Genomic DNA, 24,822 nt, shown 5'->3' on the forward strand with positions numbered 1-24,822 from the left:
GGTGGATCAAGATGTGTGCAAGGATGGCATCTCCTAGAACCTGGGGTGGGAGCAAGCCTTGCAGGAGAGGCTGACATTGTAACAATCCTTTGTGACTGTGACAGACGACATTTGCAGAGCGCTTGCCGTTTGCCTGGTGCAGCCCTGAGTCCTTTACTTTAACTATCAGTGCTTAGAGTGACAGCACCACGTACCATCCATTTGAGAGGGGAAGGGGATGCCGTTTAATAATTATGCTGAAACAACACGTACCAGCCATGACTTTCAAGGAAAACTAGAGTAAACGGTCTCTGTTTTTTATAGATTTTAAAAAATGAGATACAGAAAGATGGTCACTTGTCCAAGGTTGGAGATTTTAGGAGGACAGAACGAGGGCAAGGCATCTGGGGGAGAGGGGCAGGGCCTGGACAGGAAAGGTTGAGAACAGGCGGTGGGAGGCTTAAAAGTAAAGCCGGGGAGATGTGACTGGCTGAGGGTCGGAGGTGAAGAAGTCCCTTGAATTCCGGCCTCGGCAGACGGCAGATGGGGACCCGCTGACCGGGACAGAGCCTCAGACAAAGAACAGCTCCAGTGTGAAATGCTGACTTCCATCCAGCTGTGGGTCAGATGACACGTCTGCAGTGAGTAAAAGCAAAGCATGGTTGGCAGGAGTGGGATGTATACACTTTAAATTCAGTGGAGAAATTAAGAACAAAAAGAGATAGAAATATATATATATAAGCTTATATTGGTGCTGGTTGAAACAAGTGAAAACGCTGATAGCCATAGTGTTTAAGGACCAGGAAAAGAGAAACAACATAGTTCATCTTGCTCGTCACCCACGTGAATTGCCAAGCTCCACAGCGTTCAGTCTCTGCATAAATTTGCATTTGAAGAAGCCCAGTCCATTGACATATACACACTACTATATATAAAATAGATAACCAACAAGGACCTACTACTGTGCAGCACAGGGAGCTCTACTCAATATTCTCTAATAACCTAAACGCGAAAAGAATTTGAAAAAGAACAGATACATGTATATGTATAACTGGACCACTTTGCTGTATACCTGAAACTAACACAACATTGTAAATCAACTATACTCCAATCTAAAATAAAAATTAAAAAAAATAAGAATAACAAAAATCATTCTCCTCTCTCTGTGCGATGCCCAGCAGCCCCGTATGAATGTTCATTCCTCACCAGTCTCTCCGCTCAGACTCGTGTACCCAGACACCTGCCCTGGGCGCGCACCAAGCTCCAGCCTCCTCCCTGTGCCCTCACCCACCATGCAGGCCCCAGCCCCTCTCTTCCCTCCTCACGCCACACGGGTCCCCTCCTCCAGGGAGGTGTGCCAGACTCCTGCTCTGGCCCAGGCAGTGACCCGGCTGCCCCAGGAGGACGGGAGGGTCCAGAGCTCCCTGGGCTCCAGACCCTCGTCCCCTCTGGGGACTGTCACCTCCCAGAGTAAAGTACTAAGGGCTCTGGAGATACCTCGGGATTGTTGTTTAGTTTTGCTTTTAATCTCCAGTTACTTTCCTAGCAGCAAAACATGGGGGATTGACCACTGTTATTACACAAAGATGATGAAAACGTGGCAATAAGTCAGGCCAAGCCCTTTCCCAACGTGAACTGAACAATATTAACTGAGCAGATAAAGGCCACCGTCCATGGCAATTGGCTTTGGATCCAGTAGAAAAGTTACAAGTGGAGTGTGACAAACACAAGTTTAAGCCTGGGTGACCTTGTTCAGCTCAAAATGTTTAACATATTTATATTTTCTATTTGAAAAAGATAACTTTAACATTTTTACACATCCCAGGTACTCACTGCAAAAAGCATAGCTATTGTTAGAGCAGGAAGTTATTTCTATATTAGTTTTAGTACATTTATCCTCTCCCCTCCAAAAAAAAAAATCAAAAAAATTTTTCAATGTGTAATAGGTTTGAATAGACACGTCATCATAGAAGATATACAAATGGACAAGAAGTACATGAAAAAATATTCAACGTCATTAGTCATAAGGGAAATACAAATTAAAACCACAGTGAGATTCAATTAAATACTTATTACAATGACTAAAAAAACCCTGATAATACCGAGTGTTGGCAAAAATGTGGGGCAACAGGAATTCTAGTATATTTTTTGTGAGAATTCCAGAGGGTTCAGCAACTTGAGAAAGCAGTTTGGTAGGTGGTGGTAGTGGTTCATCTTGTGTTGCTCTGTTTTTATAAAGTTAGATCTACACTTTCCACGTGACTCAGTATTCACACTCCTAGCCACTCACCCGAGAGATATAAAAACATGCCCACGTAATGACTTGCACCCAAATGTTTATTCAAATGAGAGAAAGCTAGAAAAAACACCAGTGTGTCATAGACTGATGAATGGGTAAGTCAATGTCAGCACACAAATGCACAGGAATAAAAAGAATGAACTACTGACACAGTCAACGACACGCATACGTCTCAAAAGGATCACAGTAACTTACAGAAGCCACACCCAAAACTACTAACCGTGTACGACTGTATATCTGTGAAATCTAGAAAAAAACAAAGCAATGGTGACATAAAGCAGATCAGACCTGGCCAGGACCTTGTGGGCACAGAGTAAAGGAGCAACAGGAAATTGGGGGGGTGGAAATGTTGCATATCCTGTCGATGGTAGCGATTTAGACTGTGTACATTTGTTAAAGTTGATGAGCTATATTTAAAATAGAACATATTCTTGCTTTACATTATACCTCAGTAAAGTTGATTTTAAGACAGCAAAGTCACAAGCCTTCTGTTACTGTGCTTTACGTTGCATTTCCCCCTGGCTTCTGGCTCTTCTCTGCTGGGCCCCCTGGAAGCGCCTCTGCGCCTCTGAGCAAGTTCAAGCTTCATGCCGTACGCGGTCTCTCACTGCTAATACTTGCTCTTTGAATGTTAACTGTTTTCCCAGCGTCGGACGGCGAGCTGCAGTTTTCTTCGCCCAGAGGCCTGAGCCCTGGGAGCAGCCTTACACCAAAAAGCCAGAAACTCACAGCTCTGGCTCCTTCCATGTGCACTTCTGAGAATAAACACTGCTTTGGCTTTCTTTGTTTCTTTCTTTTTTTCTCTTGGATGCTCTCCAGCATCTTTAAATGTTTTTTTTTAAATCCACTTTTATAATTGCTTTTTCTGGAGGCTTCATAGGAGCACCTCACTGTCAACATGCCTGGAGCTCAAGGGCCTCCAGCTCGATTAGTTCAAAGACCTTATCAAACCAGTGTTTGATTAGGGCCCAGGACTGCATGATGTGACTTCCTTAGGCTCTATCTCTCTCTGTTTCTGTCTCTCTCTGGGAGTCACATCCTGCTTCCTGAACATCAACAGCTGGGGCTCCAAGGGCCTCTCTGCACTTTGCACCTTCCCTGTGCTTTTAAGTTCAAGGCAGTGGAGTTGCCATCAGAACAATTCTCTTAGAAATTGTGTGAATTTTCTATGAATTGCATTGGGGTTTATGCCAATAGAACAAAGGTCCAAGGACAAATGGCTTTGAGATGTGCCTTCTCTACTTTGAGCTCCTGTAGGGCTCCACCTAACACGCTTACAAGTGTATTTCTAAACAGAACGTCACGAGGCACACACGTGAGTCCTTCAGAGGCCTTTGTCTTTCTGAAAGCTTTGATCAGGTGCCGCCTTAAATCTCTCTGAGGTTTAAAAAGGGGTCATACAGGACTTCCCTGGTGGCGCAGTGGTTGAGAGTCCTCCTGCCGATGCAGGGGACGCGGGTTCGTGCCCCGGTCCGGGAAGATCCCACATGTCGCGGAGCGGCTGGGCCTGTGAGCCGTGGCCGCTGAGCCTGAGCGTCTGGACCCTGTGCTCCGCAGCAGGAGGGGCCACAACAGTGAGAGGCCAGCGTACCTCAAAAAAAAAAAAAGCAAAATCGTACGGACTTCATGGTAGTGGTCTTGGTAGTGGTCCAGGACCAGGCCCATAAATGGCACAACATCCTTGAGCATCTGAAAGAGACACAAATACGGGCAGGGATTTGTCAGACGATGAAGGTATACTGTAAATATCTATGGTTTATTAAATAAACTGTTATATTTATAATTATATTAAATATAAATTTAACATATTAAGTTATGTTAAATATAAACATGCTCTGCAAATAAATTGAAGAAAATAACTAGGCTTTTTCCCCTTAAAGGGGGAGAAAATATTCCAAACTAATCAAAGATTGCAATGTAACAACTTGAAGACACAAAGATAATAAAATACAAAGTTTTCTTGACTATTTCTAATACGAGGGGAAGAGTGGCCCATTAAAATATAAACTCAGAATCACAACGAAGAATCTCCATGTAGAACACCTAAATGTTAGCCTTCTGCCAACTATAAAGGTAGCTAGACGAAGAAGAAAACACTAGAGAAAAATCATTTTACAGAACATAGATGCTACGTTTTGATTTCCTTAATAATAAAAATAACTTGTTACAAATTAATTATTGAAAATACTAAGATGCCATTTAAAAGGGGCCCATAAACCAAAATAAAAAGCTGTTCAGCTTCGCTTATCTGTAAAGAAATGCAAAGTAAAGCAATGACCAACCTGACAAAGCATCAGAGTCCATTGACCAGTATGTAGCACTCACGCTGGCAGCCACAGTTTTGGAAAGGAGGCGGCAATCCTTCTTTCCTTGAAATAGTTTACTCTTTATTTGAGGTAGGTAATTTATTTATGTATATCATTTATTTATATTTATCGTTTATTTATTTATATCATTCATGAGACATGGGACATTCTGCCTACCTTCTGAAGCCACATTGATTGTAAAGCTCTTATATGGCATGAAAATATTATACCCTGTTAGAATAACCTTGGCCAGAATAGGTTTGTTTAAAAATTAAAACCAGCAGGCATATTTAGTGTTTTACATGAATCACCAAGAACTCATGACCAGGGTAACGTGTGTCAAAGGGACGTGAGCCACGGCTTCACGTGCTGTTTAATTGCTGCAAAGGACAGTGCCCATCAGGCTCAGCGGCTCCAGGTTTCCAAGACGCCGTGAAGGAGGAAGTAGACAGGAACATCCTGAGTTTCAAGGACACCCTGTCTTTTCATGGGCTGCTTTGGTAGCTGAAAGTGGTTTCCGTTGAGGTCAGATCACCCGGGCTTAGGATTCATGCTGGGGACCAGTAACTGGACCAAAATCAGCCGTGACTTAGCGTTGGTGTCAGTAGGGTGACAGTTTCCCGTGCTTCCTTGCGATAGCCCCATTTTACACATACTGTTCTGGAATCATGACCAGCCTCGCACTTCCTGGATGATAATATTTATAATATTATTAATAATGATTATATTCAAGGCTAGGCTAGTTTCATATATTACCTCCATTTTGTATTTTCATTCGCTGAGTCTCATGTAGGAGTATATGAACTGCAGGTACAGTGATCAGAGATCTCGTTTCAATATGTGGTTAATTCTGAAATACAAACAATGATCGTTCACCCTCTTTTGCTAACTCTTCCCATCTGGCCCATTTGCTGATTAAATGATAAGCAGTTGGAAGTAGTTTGTAGAGACGGTTAGCCTTTGTGGCAGGCAGGAGACAAGTGAGATGCTGATGACACTGCCTGTTCCCTTCCAGCTCCATGGGCTGTGCCTTGGTCCGCGTGAAGGGCCAGGGCACAAGTGGGGTGGGGGGACGGGCAACGGGAATCCTTGGGAATTATGGTTTATAGGCGCATAAAGTACGTGTGTAATAGAAGTTGAGTAGTCCTGTCATAGAAAAGATGGAAAGTAAACACTCTTGGTACAGCAGTTTTTTTCAATTATTTTAAAAATCTGTAACTTTGTATTTATTTCATTTAGTTTGATAACCCTTTTAAAGGATAAAAAGATGCGCATCGGAGAGCTCAAAAATTCAAGTGTATATTAATGAGAAATTAGATATTAGAGTACTCAAAATATTGATGATTTGTGTATAACCTGCGCAAGATATGTTTTCACCATTATTATCCACCATGAGACAGTAGTGATGACACGAATCTTTTGGAAACCGGAAAACAAAAACCTGCTGACGAAGCATCAGAATCTACTTCAAAAGCTGATCATTATTTTAAAAAGACTGTGCCCCAAAGATGAAAAATTAACACATGAAGCTGCAGAAGGTGTGTCTACATATCACCCTGTAAGCATGGTTTTTATGTATATGAAACGATTACTCTCCTAAGTCAAGTTCATCCAGCTTTAATTCACATTTTCTCGGGCACGTACAAAAACTAAAGTGATAGCTGTTACTGTGTTCACTCTGCTAGCGAGGGAAGAATTTCTGGGTTAAATAACCCCACTTTTCTCTCTTGGGCGGCGTGGGGCGGGCCGCTGCATAGGAAGGAGGGCGAGCGCAGGCTCAGAGCCCACAGTCCCGACAGATGCTGGCTGTCGCCCCGAGGCTGTAACCCCACTGCTGCCCAGTGGTCCTTGAAAACACTGAGCAGCTTCTGACTCACTGAAAGAGTCACAGAAACATAGCTTCTACCTCCCCTAAAGCCAGACCGGTCTCAGGAAGAAACTTCTCCTCCCACTCATTTGCCTGTGAGAATACCCCACACGGGTTATAGGGCAGATCCTGGGCAGTGCAGATTCAGACTCGATCTGTTACATGTGGGTGGAGGTCTGAGGGTCTGCGCTTCCGATGATCCTCCAGGTGTGACTGCGGTCTGAGGAGCACGGTTTGGAGCCCACTGAGCTCCATGCCCAGCTGTGCTTTGCCCTCGTTCTGGGGCTTTGGTCCTACAACCATTGAGTCAATGTGGCAAAGGTGGCTCAAGCCACACCACGCAGAGAATTGCCCATGTTGCCTAAAACTTCTAGGTGAACACGTTGTTTCCTCAAAGTCTAAATGAAACAAGCTGGACGACCTTCTCTTCCAGGGTGACGATGGCCGAGTGCCAAGGGAAGCACAGGCCCTTGGATCTGAAGGCTCTGATGCTTTCTAAGATGAAAATGATGCCAGAGACGGCCCCCGTCACCACCATACAGGATACTGTTGATACCTTTGGTTTTTTAATAGGAGTTGATAAACTAGAAACCCCAAAAGTAATCCCCTATGCGGACTGGAAAGGAGGAGTGGAAGCTGAACTGTGGTTTACTATCTTTCCAACTACGCGGAATATATTCCTGCAAGCAAAGAATACCATCTATTTTTGAATTACGTGACACTAAAAGTTAATTAACTTCATAACGATACAAAATGCCTTCTACTAAGGCAATTAAAGGATAATTTTAAAAATAAAGCTAAAGAAAAAATTGGTCTGATTAACCAGCAGAATTCCATGTGGCATCGCATTTCATAAAATCATGAATTTTGTGAAACTTTAGTCCCTTGGTCTCGATTTGGGTTCTGTACTTTCATTTACATTATTCAGTCTCTTTCTTTCCATGTTAGATGATTTTTTTTTACTCCAAGTCCATATTTGCACCTAGAATATAATAGAGGGTGACCTTTTTTTTTTTTTCCTCTGTGGACTATTTCATTTTAGAAAGAGTACATTACTACCACATTAAGTAAAATTTTAGAAATGAATAAGTTAACAAGAAGTTATTTGGTAGAACTTGGATCATTCTGGTCCCTTTACTAGTCGGTATAACCGGATAAAACAGATTAGCTCTGTTTTAATTAAATCATAGAAGCGTCTATGATATTGATATTGATGTAATTTTGATTGCCTTTCTTTGGATTATTTTTCCTTCTAGGTGTCATTTTCAGACACCTATTTTTGGAGAGCCACAGTAGAGTGTTTATTTTCATAAGTGTAGCAGGTTTTTGCCTGACTAGTTCAGTTACACTCACAGCGACCTACAGCCGTTAAGTATGTTTTGGGTTTTGCTTTATTTTATTTATTAAAAAAATAAGAACAACAAACCAAACCCAATGCGACACTATCTGAGGGTCAGTATTTCTAAAATCAAGCCTGTAATAGGCAGTCATTTCCAGAAGCATCTTACATTAAATCAAAGGTCAGGAAAACGTGACTATTTTGCCAAGACATCCTTTTAATTACTGATGTCCAGAATATTGTCATAGAACAAAATGCAAAACCAAGAACTATAAAGCTTTGCACAAGAAAATGTGGGATAAATTATGTATGACCTGGAGTTGGCAAATTTTTTTTAGAAAGTACACCAAGACGCAGCCCACAAAATGAAACAACGGGTAACTTGGACTTCATTACACTTAGGAACTTCTACTCTTTAAAAGACACTGAAGAGAATGAAAAGAAAAGCCATGGACTGAAAAAAAATAGTTGTAACAGATATATCGTATGAAAGATTTGTATTCAGAAAAACATATATATATATATATATATATACATACACATACATATACCCTCTCAAATTTCAATGAAAAATAAACAACCCATGAAAATACACAAAATACATAAATAACACTAGAGTTTAAAAGATATGTGCATACAAAAAAGCACATGAAAAGATGCTGACCATCCTTAGTCATGATACAAATGCAAACCAAGATGTGATACAACTACATACTCACTAGAAGGGCCAGTGTTCAAAGTCTGACCGTACAAATGAGGAAGGGGACATCTCACACAGAGCTGGTGGGGATGCAAAGTGTTACAGCCACTTTGGAAACCAATTTAGAAATTTCTTTAAAATGTTAGTCACCTACCACATGATCCAGCCATTCTGCTCCTGAGTATTTATCCAGAAGGATGGAAAATACATTTGTACAGAAATGTTCATGTCAGCATTATTTATAAGAGCAACAGCTCCAAATTGAAAACAACTCAGGGGCCCACCAGCAGGTGAATGAATAACCAAACTGCAGTGAATTCATACAAAAGAATATCACTCAGCAATAAAATAGAATGAACGATGGATTCACTCAACAATATGGACACATCTTAAGTTAGTGATGACGAATGAAAAAACCCAGGCCCCTTCCCTCTAAAAGGAGTACATATTTTATGATCCCACGTTCATAAACTGAGAAAATGCAAGTTAATCTGTGGTGACAGAAATGGTTACCTTCACTCACCTGACCAAAGTGATGGTTTCAACAACAAATAGACATGTCAGTGGTCATCAAATTGTTCATCTTAAGTATGTGCAGTATATTGTATGCCAGCTATTCTTCAACAAAACTCTAAAAATAAATACATTTCAATAAAATAAAAATTAAAACATGTATAATTTGAGATACAAAGAATATTGCATCATTAGTTTGGAATTATTTAGTCCTTAGGAGAGAAATGTTTTCTCTGTTTACAATGAACTTGAAATCATGGGTGAATTCCAGCAGAAGTATCTCTACCTTTTAACTGGATTTGAAAATACATTTTTTTAGGACATGATTTGGAACACCATTTTTGCAAGATGTAATCGGAAACAAGTGATATAACTATTGATCCCCAATTATCTGTTAATATTATCTTTAAAATTTTTTACTCAAAAAGTGCCTGGATTGGAAAAATCAATGTTCAACCATTTCACCTTAGCAGTGTTTCTTCCTTCCTGGCAAATGTCCAAATAAACATGACTTCCACTCATCACATCTAAATTTTGACCCCTAAATTTTATTTCAAAGAAAGCCATTTCTCAGCCCTTTTATAGGCATCGTGTGAATTTTCTCAGCTTTCAGTAGAGCTAACAAAGCACCACCACAACAAAAAAAGCATCTGCAAGAGCTTCTTCCTCAAGGAATTTGTTTTTGTCCAAAAGATTTTGAGAGTAATGTATTCTGTTCTCCTCACACTTATTATAAGACGTGCTTGTTATTTTCTGTGGCCCCGTCCCCAAACTCTTTACTTCATTTCATTTGTTCATTTCCTGTATATGGAAATACAGTTGATGGTTGTCTGTTGCTACGGTTATGATTTGAACGTACATCAGAGGAAAAGTAGTATTAGATCCGCATGGGCCTGACACCACTATTCCTAATCCGTCATGTGACGGCTTATCGCCGCACCTACTCAAGCTTACGGATCGTTGGATCCTATAATATCCAGTTCATGAGGGTTAGCTCCACTGCGCTTCTCCTTGAGTTGCCCAGCCATGTCTCGGTCTCCACGAGTTTCGGTAGCATGGTGGCAGCAGCTACTTTTGAAAAAGCTCCAGAACTCCCGCCAATTGTTCTATCAGAGCTGCACAAAGCATCACTGTCCATCAAAGGTGAGTTTCTAGATTTACCTTTGGGGCTTCTGCCTACTCTCATGACCCAAGGGGCAGAAGAGTTTGCATTGCAACCCAGACCTGCTATAGGGCCCATTCTTGTCTTGAGCTCCTCCTAAAACTTGAATCTTTTCATATCTTCTGACAAACAGATCAGAGCCATGTTTCCAAATACATTGTATGCTACCTCTAAATTCCAAAGAAGCTCTCTAAATGCTTTGAATTTTTCACACCAATGCGGATGTCAGGTACAACTAGCTGTCCTTTATCTTATAGGAAGGTCCAGCAAATTTTTTTCTTACAGGACCACATAGTACATATTTTATAATTGTGTTCTCTGCCACGACCATTTAACTCTGCTCTTACAGCTTGAAAGGAGCCATAGATAATGTGTCGATGAGCATGGCTGTGTTCCAATAAAACTTTATTCACCAAATAAGAGTCTTGCCCGTGAGCTGTGATTTGCCATCCCCTGCCTCAGAGGGTTATCCTAAATTGCCTAAGATCTTTGGGCTTCTAATCTTCACTGATCTTCACTAATGAAGTGTTTGCATCTTACTGGGGTTTACCTGCATGCTTTCTGAGGCGTTCACAGGACCTAACACTTCCTGCACACCATGTCCATTTAGCAAAATGTCCATGAACCAGCAGGGCTTCCTGTGGACGTCAGAACGATCGACATACCTTCAGTCTATGTAACAGAATGTTTGCCCTTCTCAGGTGAAACCTGCGCTTGATCAACCTTACCGTTGGTAATGAGTACCCAGAAGATGGCCAGACCAGTAGCACAAATCAGAGGCCCCCTCAGTGGCACAGCGCGTTCCTGCAGGGGCTTCGACTACGGCAACTGTTCAGTCTTTCACCGGGACTCACCTGACTTTTGCAGGAGACGTACAGGAAATTGAATAGGACGTGCCAGGCATCACCAGCCTTGCATTCTTCAATCAGCGGTGGAAGCGATCCTTTTATGGTTCACTCTCTGGGCTAGAGGATAAGAAGGAGGGCACTTGAGCCCAGCAGTGTTTTCTTTTGTGTTTAGCGCATCTTTCCCTCAAACTGTTAGAAGTCAACTCACATTTGCTAAATTGGACCAGCTGAATTCTGAAGTCATTTGAGGTTATCTCTTATGTAATTTCGCATGATTTTAATTCCAGAAATAACTATTTCGTAAATATGAAGTCATTTCAGAGATACACACGAGTACGGCAGCTCTTTAGTAAACGCTCCAGTAACAATGCATTCTAAGAACAAGGTGAAGAATGGTATTGAAACAGTGAGGAGTATCTACAGGTGTCTCAGTGACACTGGTTCATGCTAATTTAGTTACAACATTTGAGAGAATAATGTCATTTTGATATGTGAGACTTTGTCAAAAGATATTAAAATAATGATTTGATTTTTGCTTTACCTTTATGAAATATCTCCCCATTCTAACTTGTTTAGACAATGTTAACATCTTTTAAAGAAGTACAGAGACTATTACAGAGCTACGTGTATATGGACAGAATCGAGCATGTGTCCTTAAATACTAGAGGTAATGATCACAACCATGAGTAGCACTTCAGCAGCTTGGGCCAAAGGACATTTCATACTCCCGTAAGTCAGCCCTAATGGTTCCTCCAATTTCCTCGCTCTAAACTCAACATATAATATTATGTGATGTCATGTGAAAAGATTCCTGAGTCTACCCCTGGGTCTGCTGAGTCTGAATCCCTGGTCCTGGGATCCTGAAATATCCTCTATTAATAAGTAGTCTTTGTGATTCTTAGATACTTTGAAATTTATGTGCCAACCCTTCATTTTTGCATCTGAAGTCACTATGAGATAGTTACTCAAGGGCTCAGCTCCAAGTCAAAACTGCGCTAGAATTAACTTGAACCTTGTACACTGATTCCTTCATGTCTCTTCTTATTTAATTCCTACCTCAGAAATGGATTTCAGTTACTGTGTCCCTTCTCTCCCTGTATACTTCTGCCCATGTCTGGTCAATGCTTTGACTCCTAACACGTCCACTCCTTTGCATCTACAACCCTTCCTCCCTAACCCCTTTCTCCATCCCGGTTTTTCCCAGAGAGAGGGTCCCCCTGCCCCTGCTCCCATGTGCTACTCCAGGCTATCTCCACAAAGCTCCCCACCCAGGAGAGCTACCCACGACCCTGAGAAGCTAAGAATAAAAGAGACACTGGAGATTAAAACGTGAACTCTGCCTTTTACCAAATGGGGAATGTGGACCCGAAAAGTTCAAGGACTAGTGCAACATCCTAACGAAAGTTAACAGAACACAGCTTCTGCCCGGTGCTCCGTGCCCTTACGTCCATTTTTAAAAACTTGTGGTATCACACAGTCTTGTATCGTAAACTGCCCTTAACGATTCATCTGTGCTTGGTGGCTTCATCTTTTCCAGAGCTTCTCCAACCTAGCTGATCATATCTGCTGTTATTTTTGGCAATATACAAACTCTAGATATCAAATGAGCTTTTGGCTTGAGCATACTCTGTAATTTTTAAAATATTGAAAACAGCCGAAGTAGGGCCCATGATCAATGCTTTTATGAACTATTTGGAGTTTTGGCACACAAACAAATCAGAGTAAACAGAAAAACCTGGAATAAAACCCCGAAGACTATTAAATGTTAATGCCAAACAAACATCCCCAGGAATGTTGCCACTGGTACTTATTTATGTTTTAAATATACATTTTTAACTGCATGAATATGTTTAAATAAATGATTACATAATATAGTACATGCAGGAACTCCAGGAGTCATCCTTCACATTATATCCTGTAAAAGCGGTACCCCACCGTGTGCAATGTGTAACAGTGATGAAATATATAATTATTCCAAGATTCATTACCAAAGAAAAAGTGTTTATTTGTGAACGGTCTGGAAAAGTTCAAACAAACTAGTAACATCAAATGTTTCAATTACATTAAAATAAAGAAAATCACCATTTCACCACCTCCTCTCCCTGGCTTCTGGAGGTTGAACCTGGCCAGTGCTATTATTAACCCTTTCAGCTTCCAAATCCTCCGGCCTAGAGAGGGGAAGAAATGAAAATGACATAACCTGATAGAGAAGGTGGGCGGGCTCCCACCTCAGGAAAAACTGAACTTTCTGAGCTTCTACTGGGTCTTTGTGAAATTAAAGATGCTCCCCAAGCAGAGGTGCTTTAATTAGTTCACAAAGGAACGTTTTAGGTCTTGTTTCTCACGCAGCCAAGTGGTTCAGGCCCTTGTCTGGAAGCAAGAAAGGAGTAGCAAGTGTTATACTGAATGAAAATACTTTTTCATATACGTTTTAAATGGAAGAATAGCTTCTTTACAATGTTGTGTTAGTTTCAGGTGTACAGCAAAGTGATTTTTCAGTTTCTTTTCCATTATAAGATATTGAATATAGTTCCCTGTGCTATACAGTAGGTCTTTGTTGCTTATTTTATACATAGAGCCTTGGAATCTCTGAAGATTGTTCAGGAAATTTTTCCTTTAATAATCTGTGTGTGAACTGTCCTGTGTCTGCAGATCAGCAACGATACTCAGACTGGCATGTAGGGAACATGTGTGAATGCATTTACTCCATTTATTCCCTGCCAGGAGCTAAGGAAGTGGTGTGTCCCCTCCTGTTGACAGAAGCATCCCACTGGGACCTCGTTCGGAAGGTCAAAGCCCTCCGTCAACTGTCTTGTCCCAGAGAAGTTTGGAAAAGTGCTGCTCAGATTACAGAGTCCAGACAGAGGGGGTGGACCCATGGGAACAGGTGTAAAGAACAGGCGGGTGGGGACAGACTGAAGAATGGCTTCCCTCAGAGGAGGAAACAGAAGAGGCCAAGCCTCTACACTGAGAAGCAAGACCTGAGATGTGAAGACAGCATGAGAAGATGTTCTGTGCAGGTTAAAACTCAAGGAGGGTCTTTGATTTATTCCTACTGCTCTAGGATAGATAGATAGATGGATGGATGGATGGATTGATTGACTGTGAAGAGGTTTATTATAAGGAACTGGCTCTTGCAATTAAGGAGGGTAAGCAGTCCCACAGTCTGCTTTCTGCAAGCTGGTGGCCCAGGAAAGCCAGAGTGTAATTCATTTTGAGTCCAAAGGCCTGGAATCCAGGGGCACCAATGGCAGCTTCACAGTCAGTAAGTAAAGGCCGCATTCTCCCTTCCTCTGTCTTTTCGTTCCACTTGGGCCTTCAGCAGATTGGACGAGGCCCACCCTCGCTGAGAAGGCAAACTTTTACTTAGCCCACCCATGCAAATGCCAATTTCATCCAGGACACAGACACACTCAGAAATACCGTTTAGCCAAATATCTGCGATCCTGTCAAGTTCACATGTAAAATTAACCACCATAGCCTGAGTTAGCTTTTCGACATTTGTCTCCACTGAGAGTTGGAATAGGAGCTCCTGAAAGCCTGAAGTTGTATCTTCAGTTCTCTATTCTCAGAAGCTAATACAGTGCACGTCTTAGAGTAGGTGGTAAAGAAAGAAAGAGAGGGAAGGAGGGAGGGAGGGAGGGATGGAAGGAGGGAGGGGAAGAGAGAGAGAGAGAAAGAAAGGAAGGAAGGAAGGTAGAAAGAAAGGAAGGAAGGAAGAAAGGAAGAGAGAAGGAGAGAAAGAAAGAAAGGGAGGGAGGAAGGAATGAAGAAAAAAAGGGAAAGAAAAGACATAAGGGGAATTTTCAGGTTTTTATAAAAAGGGAAATAAATTCTGCTGGAAGGAAGGAAAAATTGAAAAAATGACTTGACATTCTTTCAATTTGTTTTTTATTGAAATACATTTGACGTAAAATGTTGGGTAAGTTTAAGGTGCACACCATGTTGATTTGATAGATATATAATAGTATGATTACCACTGTATCGGTAATTAGTACTTCTATCAAGTTACATAATTATCAGTTCTTTTGTGGTGGGAACAATGAAGGTCAATTCTCTTGGCAAGTCTGATGATTCTAATACAGCACTGCTGTCTGTATTCGCTATGCTGGGCATAGATGTCTAGGGCTTACTTACCACCCATTGCAAGTTTGTCCTCCTAAAAGCATCTCTCCTCTTGCCCCAGCAACAACTCCCTGTAACCACCATTTTACGCTCTGTTTTTTTAGTTTGGTTTTCTTAGATTCCTTGAAAATTTCCTTTTAATCATTTTAAGGCTGGTTAAGATAAAACAGCTTAGCAGTTGATATAGTCCAAAGCCGTCTGGACGTAATGAGTACCTGTAACACCCCCAAAACTGAAAGTGTGTTGACCTCATTTGCAAAGCACATTTAAACTGACTTCAGATGACTTGTAATTGGATTGTTAACTCATTTTGGCAAAAAGAAGCAACAGGTCAGAGTAACACAGTCTGTCTTCCTTGATAGATTAAGCAGAACCGTCGGGTTAACTTACTCGCTGGAAAGCAGTTTGGTTTTCTCTTGACTCCTTTACTCTCTGACGCTAAACAAACAAACACGATTACTAGCCTCATGGAGAATTTACTATGTGCACCCAGACTAACTGCCTTAAGCTCCAATCTCCTTGAATTCTTCGAGTTGATCCTGACGTAAGGGGAAAAGAAACGCTTCATTCCACAGGAACTTGAACCTGACCTTGTTTTTTATGATGTAAAGCAAAAGGAGTGAGACCTTAAAAACACTGCTTTTTAAAGAGAGAGAGAATGGCTGTGTGTGTGTGTGTGTGTGTGTGTGTGCGCGCGCGTGTGTGTGAGCAGGTCTGAGCAGACTCAGTGAAATACACATATACATACGTGGATGCTACATACATACGAAATGAAATACGAGTAGGAAGGAGGTTGCAAGGGTCTAAGGCAGATGCACAGAAAGGAAAACATTGTACTTTAACCGCGTGCTCTGGACAGTTTTCATGCAGAGAAGCTGATGCCGGGTCTTAGACTCTCCCAGGAATCCTGAAAGCGCTTGCTTCCTACCCGGTTACTGGAACGCTCAGTGCTGAGAGATCCTCAGCTCTGACCATGTTTAATCACCGGGAAGCGCCAACCTGAGAAGGAGGCATATGCAGAAGCGCAGCTGGCACGCTTGTCTTGATTGACAGTGTTCCGTTGGGGATTGGCAGTCTGCAAGGTGCTGAATTTACAGGGCGATTGACAAGCCATCCAGAACTCGGTGAGAGACGCTTGTTACAGTAAGGTAGACCGCGCCACAGAGGACTCTGCCCTAAAAGACCGTTCTTTTCCCTAGAACCACCCCTCCCCTCTTTTTTTTCAAGATATTATATTCCTGAAAAGTACTGCAAGGAGGTAATTGCTTCCAACTGCCTTTAAACTCCCTTTAAGAATAAACCACTTGCTAAACCTGGGCCGCTGGAAGAAATGCATTGGCACGTGAGGGGTGTCAGCAGCACAGACTCTTAAGTGTATGAGGAGGTTCAGAGCTTGACCACGGCAGCTTTTGTTTGGAGGAAAATAAATGAGGGTCTCCCAGAAGCAGGGGGAGGCAGCTGGCCGTACCTGCCGTTGAGCCAAAAGTGCCCTAACCTTGCTCCCAGACTGTGTTCTAAGGTAATTCATCTTTGCCTGCAAGCTCTGTGGTAGGCAGGATGATGACCCCTAAAGATCTTCACATCCTGGTCCCTGGGACCTGAAAATAGGCGACTTTATTGGCAGAAAGAGACCTTGCAGATATGATTCAGTTAAATACCTGGAGATGGGAAAATGTCCTGGATTGTTCGCGTGGTTCTAATGTGATCACAAGGGTCCTGGCGCTTGGAAGCGGAATGCAGAGAGGGAGAGCAGATGACACCTAGTGAGTCCTCAACACGTTGCTGCTGTGTCTGGACACAGGGAAAGGTGGCCAGGGCTGAGGCACGGGGGCACCTCTAGGAGCTGAAAGGGCAAGGAAGCCATTCTTCCCCAGAGCCTCCAGAAGGAATACAGTCCTGCCAGCCTCTTGAGTTTAGCTCTGGACCTCTGACCCCTAGAACCATAAGTGTATAAGTCTGTGGTAGTTTTTTTTTTTTATTTTTGCGGTACACGGGCCTCTCACTGCTGTGGCCTCTCCCGTTGCGGAGCACAGGCTCTGGACACGCAGGCTCAGCAGCCATGGCTCACGGGCCCAGCTGCTCCGCGGCACATGGGATCTTCCCGGACCGGGGCACGAACCCGTGTCCCCTGCATCGGCAGGTGGACCCTCAACCACTGCGCCACCAGGGAAGCCCTATGTCTGTGTTGTTTTAAACCACCAGTTTGCAGTAATTAGTCAGAGAGCCATAGGAAACAAGCCCAGGAAATCCCTCCTTCCTCCCCGCGCCCACACAGAAGTAACCAACAGCTATTCCAAGGTGAAACCCACCACCCACCAGACTCAACGTCTACGTAGAAGCACCTGGGAGTTGTGCTTCCTCAACCTAGTCATGACCTTGAGCGAACCTTGGCCCTTACACACAAGTGTATTAATTCCACAGCATTCACTAGACACCTCCCAGCTCTTGAGAGTGGCATGAAACAGTGAACACCCTTCAGGAAGCTCCCAGGCTGCATTACCAATAACATTTAAAAAGTACTGAACTACTCTTAACATTCTCTGACACCATCCATCTAATCACTTCAGCTATGGCTTCTCTAGTCTTAGGGGCACTAAAGAACATTATCACTTAAATGTGTTTGCCTTGGAACCATCAACAGCCCAAAACACAGAGGAATAAGGGGAAGTAACTGGTAGTTTTCTCAGTCTCCAGAACAACCTTTGGGATGAGATGGTCTTGTTACCACTGGAGAAGTGTCAGGGAACCTGCTGAAGGTCTCATAGCTACGACTGAAAATTCCAGGTCTGGGTCTGTCTGCCTCCAAAGCAAATATATTCTCCTCTTCACCACATTGACTCCAGCTTCAGGTGCTGTTAGTAAGGGCTCGTCAGCACAAGCTGCTTCATACAGAGAAATGGGGAAATATATTAGTATTCCTACTGTTTCTCTTCCCATCTGATCTGCGTACCTCATTGGGTTGCTATGGAGATCAAAGGATGTATGAGCAAGGCCTCTGCAAGAAATAAAGCACTATTGCCTTCCTTCAAATATTCAGAATATTTTATGACATTTAAAAAATATTTCCATTAAAAAAATAGAAAACTCCATACCTAAAATTCTCTTTAGCTAATTAATCCACTTGGTTAGAGCATGCTCTTATGATGTATGTTCTACGTATATTAAAATAGCTAACTATAAGTCAACTAACATGCATGAAGTATTTATTTCATGCCAGCCACTGTGTTGGAAGCTTTGCGTACACTATTTCATTACATCATTACAATAAACCCAAAAGATAATTTTGGTGTTTGTTTTTAATTACTCCTATCCTGAAGATTAGAGAAGTGAGATACAAAGTTCAGAAAATTCTTCCAAGTTACGTAGATTGTGTTAAAGGTGAAAATTCAACCCCTGCATTCTGAATTTATAGATTTATAAATTCAGAGCCAAACTGTGCTATAAGCTTAGATTTATATGTTTTGTCTTCATGTAAACCACTTAATGTCTAATTGCAACCTTAACTTCTATCCTGGAAAAGATGTTATATAAATAATTATCATTGGTCCTAAGGGACCTAGCAAAATATTTTAAGCCGATAATTCCAATTAATTAACCCTGTGGTGAACCGTATTCTAAGCATGCATTCTAGTGTGATGATATTGCATATGTTTATTGCAAATGCATATATTTATTGCAAATGCATATGTTTATTGCAAATTCTAAAATTAATTATCCTTGTTCCAGTTGTATATGAAGTTAAGATGAGCTGGGAATGGAAATGCCAGTTTTAATGTGGCAACATGACGTCATGCTCTTACAATAGTCCTCCCAGAATTTGTCTAAGGTAAACAGGACAGAGAAACAACAGAACTGAATAAGCAGTCTCCAGTAAAATTAAGAGACTTTTCAACACAGGGACCACAAAAAACGAGGAAAGAAAGGTAAAAAGTAAAAACTAGTGAAGATGAAATAGAAGTGCATGGAGACACTCAGAGGAGTGCCAGGAATTTCAGAAAAAGTCAACTGATCACCTCTGTGCCTGGGAAATGTTGCAGCCTGGGGTCCAAGACCAGCAAATGTTGACTGTAATAATAACTGTCATAGACGTGAGGCTGTTAAGGATTAGGTCCCTGATCTTTAGTGCAGAGTCTCAAAAAGCAGAGACAGACAAAGGAAAGATCGCCTGGAAAGGCCATATTTTGAAAGAACAATATGTTGGTACAACATGGGTGGAGGAGAGATACTTTGTATCGCAAACAGCGCTGCAGGGAGAATTTTAAGTTGGAGAATATGGCTTTAAGGACTCACGCACGTATCCGAAACCTGGTGAATAAAGGAGAATTCCTGTTTGTCCAGAGCACACAATTCACACATGAAGCTCTTGCCCAAAAGCCCCCAAAAATGAACCAAAAAAACTTGTTTAGAAATAATTTGTTCAAAAGTGAGTAAGAATATATAAAGGAACAAGCTCAGAATATCTGAAATCTTCTACAAGAAATAAAGGAGTATTGTAAACAAATTGTAGTCTAAGAGCATACAACAACGGCAACAATGTCACCAAAGAGCAGATGAAAATTTTGACCAAATCTATTGACATGAATAAAAGTGAAAGAAAGAAGAAAGAGGAAAGGAAAGGAAAAAGAAAGAAAAGAAAATATGTCCTCCATAGCAGCATGATAAAGCAGATAAAAGAGCTGAGGATGCTAAGAGATTTAACAAAAGAGAGGAAACAAAATCAACACAGGTGAAAGGAAAAATTAAAATCATGATGGTAATCAAGACCAAATTAGTTACAGCTTAAAGGAGAGTAAAAATGACAAAAACAGCAAAAAACATGGAGGGGAAGAAAAAGAGAAACAAGCAAATGAAATGGCAACAAGCATTACATGGAACAACGTACGAAGTGAGGCCAGTGAAAATGGCAGATGAGGGAGTTCCAAAAATACTCACTTTCGTGAAAGCAATGGGAAAATCACAAAAGTGGTCCAATCAACTTTTTCAGAACTTTGGAAATTAACCAAAGGCTTGCAACACTCTAGAACATTTATTTTTTTTAAAGAAAGACTGAATATTGGTAAGAATGTGAACTTGTGGAAGTTTATTCCCATATTCCTCTCCCAGGTTCCGTACGAGCCTTGAAAACACCTGCCATCATGGGGAAAACCGTCAGCCTTGCAGTGACGAGAGAAGATACAACAGACTTTGAGCTCCTTCAAAGCTGAATTTCCAAAGAATTGGGATTATTTTAATTGTCTGTTGGTTCTCTGGAGGACCCTACTTCCAAGGCTGTTGATCTGATTCAGAGCTTGCCCTGCAGGACGTCACCCAGTGTGAAGTAGTTTCCTTGGAGTTGTTTGACAAAAAGAATCAGAAGCCATTGTTTAATATTGCAGCTACCAGAGGCAGGGAATAATAGTTGGGGGAAAAATAGAGTAACACCAAAAAGCTTAAAAGGAAAAGCTGGGGAAAGAGGGGTTTATAGATGTTTGAAAAGCTTTGCTATGTCCCTGGGAGGCTAGAAGGCTGTGTGTATGAGAGCACATGCCCAGGAAAGACCTGAGAAGACACACAGCTCTTAGAAGAAGCACAGGTATAAATCTTCATCATGCAATGATCTCTTACACGTGACACCAAAACCACTAGCAACAAGAAAGCATTTTAAAGATAAATTGGACTTTATTAACATAAAACTTTTGTGCTTCAAAGGATATTATCAACAAAGTAAAAAGACAACCTACAGAATGGGAGAATATATTTGCAAATCTTAGTAACCAAAATATATAAAGGACGCTACGACTCAGCAATAAAAAAAAGACAACCCGATTAAAAGTGTGTAAAGAATTTAAATAGAAATTTCTCCAAAAACAATACAAAAATGGCCAATAAGCATGTGAATAGATGGTTGACATCATTAGTCTTTAGGGAAATGCAAATCAAAATTATAATGAGATACCACTTCACATAGGGTTATCACATGATCCAGCAATTCTATTCCTAGGTATGTGATCAAGAGAAATGAAAACATATGTTTGCACAAAAATGTGTACATGCATGTTCATAGTAGTGTTTTCATAATCAAAAAGTGCAAACAGCCCAAATGAATGAATAAACAAACTGGTATGTCCATCCATAAATAGAGTAACATTCAGCCATAAAAAGGAAGAAAGTACAAATACATCTAACCATACAGAAGAATCTTTAAAGCATTATGATAAGTAAAAGAAGCTAGACACAAAAGTTCATATATTGTATTCCTCATTTATAATGTCCCCAATAAGCAAATCTATCAAGACAGAGGGTAGATTTGTAGATACCAAGGTCTGGGTGGACGGGGTGAGGAGAGATGAGTGCTAACGTGTATGGGGTTTATTTTGGGGGTGACGAGATTAGAACTAGGGAGTGGTGATGGTCACACAACTTTGTCAATATACTAAAATTCACTGTACAATTTAAAAGGGAAGAATTTTACGGTATATAAGTTATATTTTGATCTTGGAAAAGTCTTATGAGAAAATATGAAAATAATGGGGAAAATGAAACTCAAATACCCATGTGTGTCCAAGGAAAGAACTAGAACAATGAAACAAAAGCACGATTTCATAAGCCAGGAGAAAACAATCTCCAGATGTAAAGAACTACCGGAATCTTTACATTTAAAATAAACCCTGTGTATGTAGGAGGGTAAAATGACACAAAACAACAACTGTAAAAATATCTTCATGAATTTACTTAAAAACAGTAATTTGAACAGTTACATAAAATGTTACCCTTCCTATAAAGAAAGAGACAGGCAGGATTCAGCTATACATACATTCTTCAAGCCTAGGCCACCTCAGAGCAATGGCCAGAGTCCTCAGGGAAAGGAAAATGGTCCAAGAATTCCAAGCACAGCCAAACGATAGTGGAAGTGCGATGGCGGAGTTACAAACAAGCGTGCGAGTGCCCAGGGAGCATTTTTCCTACAAGTCAATCTTCAGGAAACTATCAGAGAACGAAACTCAGCCAACCAATTAGTGAATTAAGTTATTAGGGCAAAATTCCAGCATTGAGGATTGAGTATGCGAATTGTTTGACTAAAGTCTGAAATAAATATGGTAATTATGGTTACAGAAAAAAAAAATGTAAGAATTGTAATCTTAGCCATGTAGAAATGATATAAAATGGCTAAAATTGGAAAGAGAAAGAATGTAGGAGTTTCTGTATAGCTCTCGTTTTCTCAATGTTTAAAAATAGCTGACTGACAGAGATATAGTTAAACGCTGCTAAGCCTACGGTAGAAATATAGGTATATTTGACATTATAAAGATAAACCAAAGAAAAATAGCATAATCAGTTAAATACATTTGGTGGGAAGAACAGAAGAAGATATTGTACAGAGGTCTACAATCCTTTTTCTGAAATTCTTAATTCCTGATTCTCAAGATACTAACTTACTTAGATAATCATTCAGTTCAGAACTTGATCTGAATGGGATGCTATTTATAATCTCATTTTTCCTGCACTGTGTGATCGTGCTGTAATATTAACATGCTCAGGTCTGTATGTTGGCATACAATGCATAGGTAAGCATTATGCCATCATCTAAAATTCTAAAAATGCCGAATTCTGAACATGTGGCCCCACGGGTTTTAACTAAGGAAGATTTATATGAGTTCCATCATTGTATAGAGTAGAAAGCAAATAGGTATCGTCTAAACAGCATCAGTGAAAGTTGCGATTGCCTTAGCTAGCCGTTAGAGCAAGGAGTGATACAGAGCAGAATTTTACAGAAGAAAATCCAGGGAGCCACTGATGTAAAGTTTATTTTAAAATCTATGAAAGTAGGAGTCACAGCCCCACATGTGAGCTAAGAAATAACATCGAACTATCTACTGTATATAAACAAATGTAGGGATTCCCCGGTGGCGTAGTGTCCGCCTGCCAATGCGGGGGACACAGGTTCGTGCCCCGGTCCGGGAAGATCCCACATGCCGCGGAGCGGCTGGGCCTGTGAGCCGTGGCCGCTGAGCCTGCGCGTCTGGACCCTGTGCTCCGCAGTGGGAGAGGCCGTAGCAGTGAGAGGCCCGCGTACCGCAAAGAAAAAAAAAAAAGTAAATGGGCTAAGCTCATATGCTAAAAGACAAATTGGAATTCAAAGTAAAATCTACCTTTAAGTGGTAGATAAGCAATAACCATAAAACAAAGAAACTCAAAAAGTTTTGCACAAAAAACATTCCAAACAAATGAAAACAAACAAAACTACAGGCATTGTAACCTTAATAAAATAAGTGGTTGAATTCAGGATTGGAAATAAAAAAACAAATATCTGTTACAAAGGGCACTTTACAGTGACAATGAGCTCCTCTTATTTGGTTGTCTGAACAGTGGATGCAGGTAGGACCTTGCTGCAACACGGTGCCAGCTGGGGGCTCCCGTGGGTACCACGCGGGTGTGTGCTCAGTGGTGAAGGCGGCTGCCTCTGGGAGGCTGAGAGAGGCAGTGAGAGCAGAACATCTTCCCTCGCTGATGGACCCGAGTCAGTAGTTCAGTAACACTGTGTTTGAGGCCTTCCCAAGGGGCTGCAGTGCTGAGGTTACGGTGCGCCGCTGTAAGGCGCCTGTGTTCTTTCCAGCCAAAGGCTTAGTTTAATTTTTATTCATTACTCACTGCATGGGAGCATCCACGCCCACTGCGGGGGATTTCAGGGGCGTGCGTGTCATAGCCGCGGGGATAGTCCCGACGGTTAAGACGAGCATCCTCTTTGCCTTCTACTTTATGTTCAGGAGCTCTCCTAAAGGTATAGGGAGCGCCGTACGTCTGAGCACTGAAGTGGACCCAGAAAGAAGGCTGGATGCATCGGACCACGTATTAAATCTCATTCAGAATCGGCGTCACGGGGGGCGGGGCGCAGGAGCCCGGAAGAGGCTTTTGATCTTTTCAGCAAAGACTTTTAATAAGTTTTGTGTTTTTAACTGAGTCAAAATGTGGACCTGTTTCAGTATTTTGCTTTCCTTGCTGAACCCAGGTGTCTTCCCTTCTTTCATTGTTCTTTCTTCCCTCTTTTAAATTTTTCGGTTGTTGTTGTTATTCGTATATTTCAGGAGGATTTCTCTCTACTCAACAAGAACCTCAAATGAGTGTTGTCAAGGTTAGACGTGTCCCCAAAGGCAGTGGGTACTTTATAGGGTTAAAGGACCCTGGGCTTGAGTCAGTCTTGAATGAACCCCTTTGCCGCACCACAGGATGCCAAGGGTGTTTCTGTGACCCTGTAACCCTGAGGGTCAGGACCCAGGCACAGGCCACTGCAGAAGCATTTAGGGTCCCAGCAAGACTGCTCTTTCACAAGCCACCCCCAGTACCGAGCGTAGTCTGTCCCCTGCTCACTGTGTGGATGGGCCAACACCCGGTTAAGACACACAAGCAGCTGGTCACACGGTAAGAGTTTTCCCCTGAGCCTGCTGAGAGTCCTGTACTGGTCAGAGCTCCGCAGAGAAACAGAAGCAAAGGACTTATGGGACTTCCCTGTTGGTCCAGAGGTAGAGAATCCACCTTCCAATGCAGGGGACATGGGCTCGATCCCTGGTCAGGGAACTAAGATCCTGCATGCTGAGGGGCAACAAAGCCTGCGCGCCACAACTACTGAGCCCACGTGCTGCAACTACAGAGGAGCCCATGGACCGCAATGGAAAGATCCTACATGCCTCAACGAACATCCTGCGTGTC

General features: G+C 41.7%; 1 long non-coding RNA gene across 1 annotated transcript; it reads right to left on the reverse strand.

The window, feature by feature from the left end:
- Positions 1-344: 344 nt before the first annotated feature.
- On the reverse strand, positions 345-9,115 carry LOC137209890 (uncharacterized). Its single transcript, XR_010936165.1, has 3 exons — positions 9,014-9,115; positions 3,902-3,967; positions 345-615 (listed from the first exon to the last, which is right to left on the reverse strand). It is a non-coding gene; the product is annotated as an uncharacterized lncRNA (long non-coding RNA).
- Positions 9,116-24,822: the final 15,707 nt, after the last annotated feature.

The sequence above is a fragment of the Pseudorca crassidens genome, chromosome 17 (genome assembly GCF_039906515.1).
Source record: "Pseudorca crassidens isolate mPseCra1 chromosome 17, mPseCra1.hap1, whole genome shotgun sequence".
In the NCBI taxonomy this organism is placed as follows: domain Eukaryota; kingdom Metazoa; phylum Chordata; class Mammalia; order Artiodactyla; family Delphinidae; genus Pseudorca; species Pseudorca crassidens.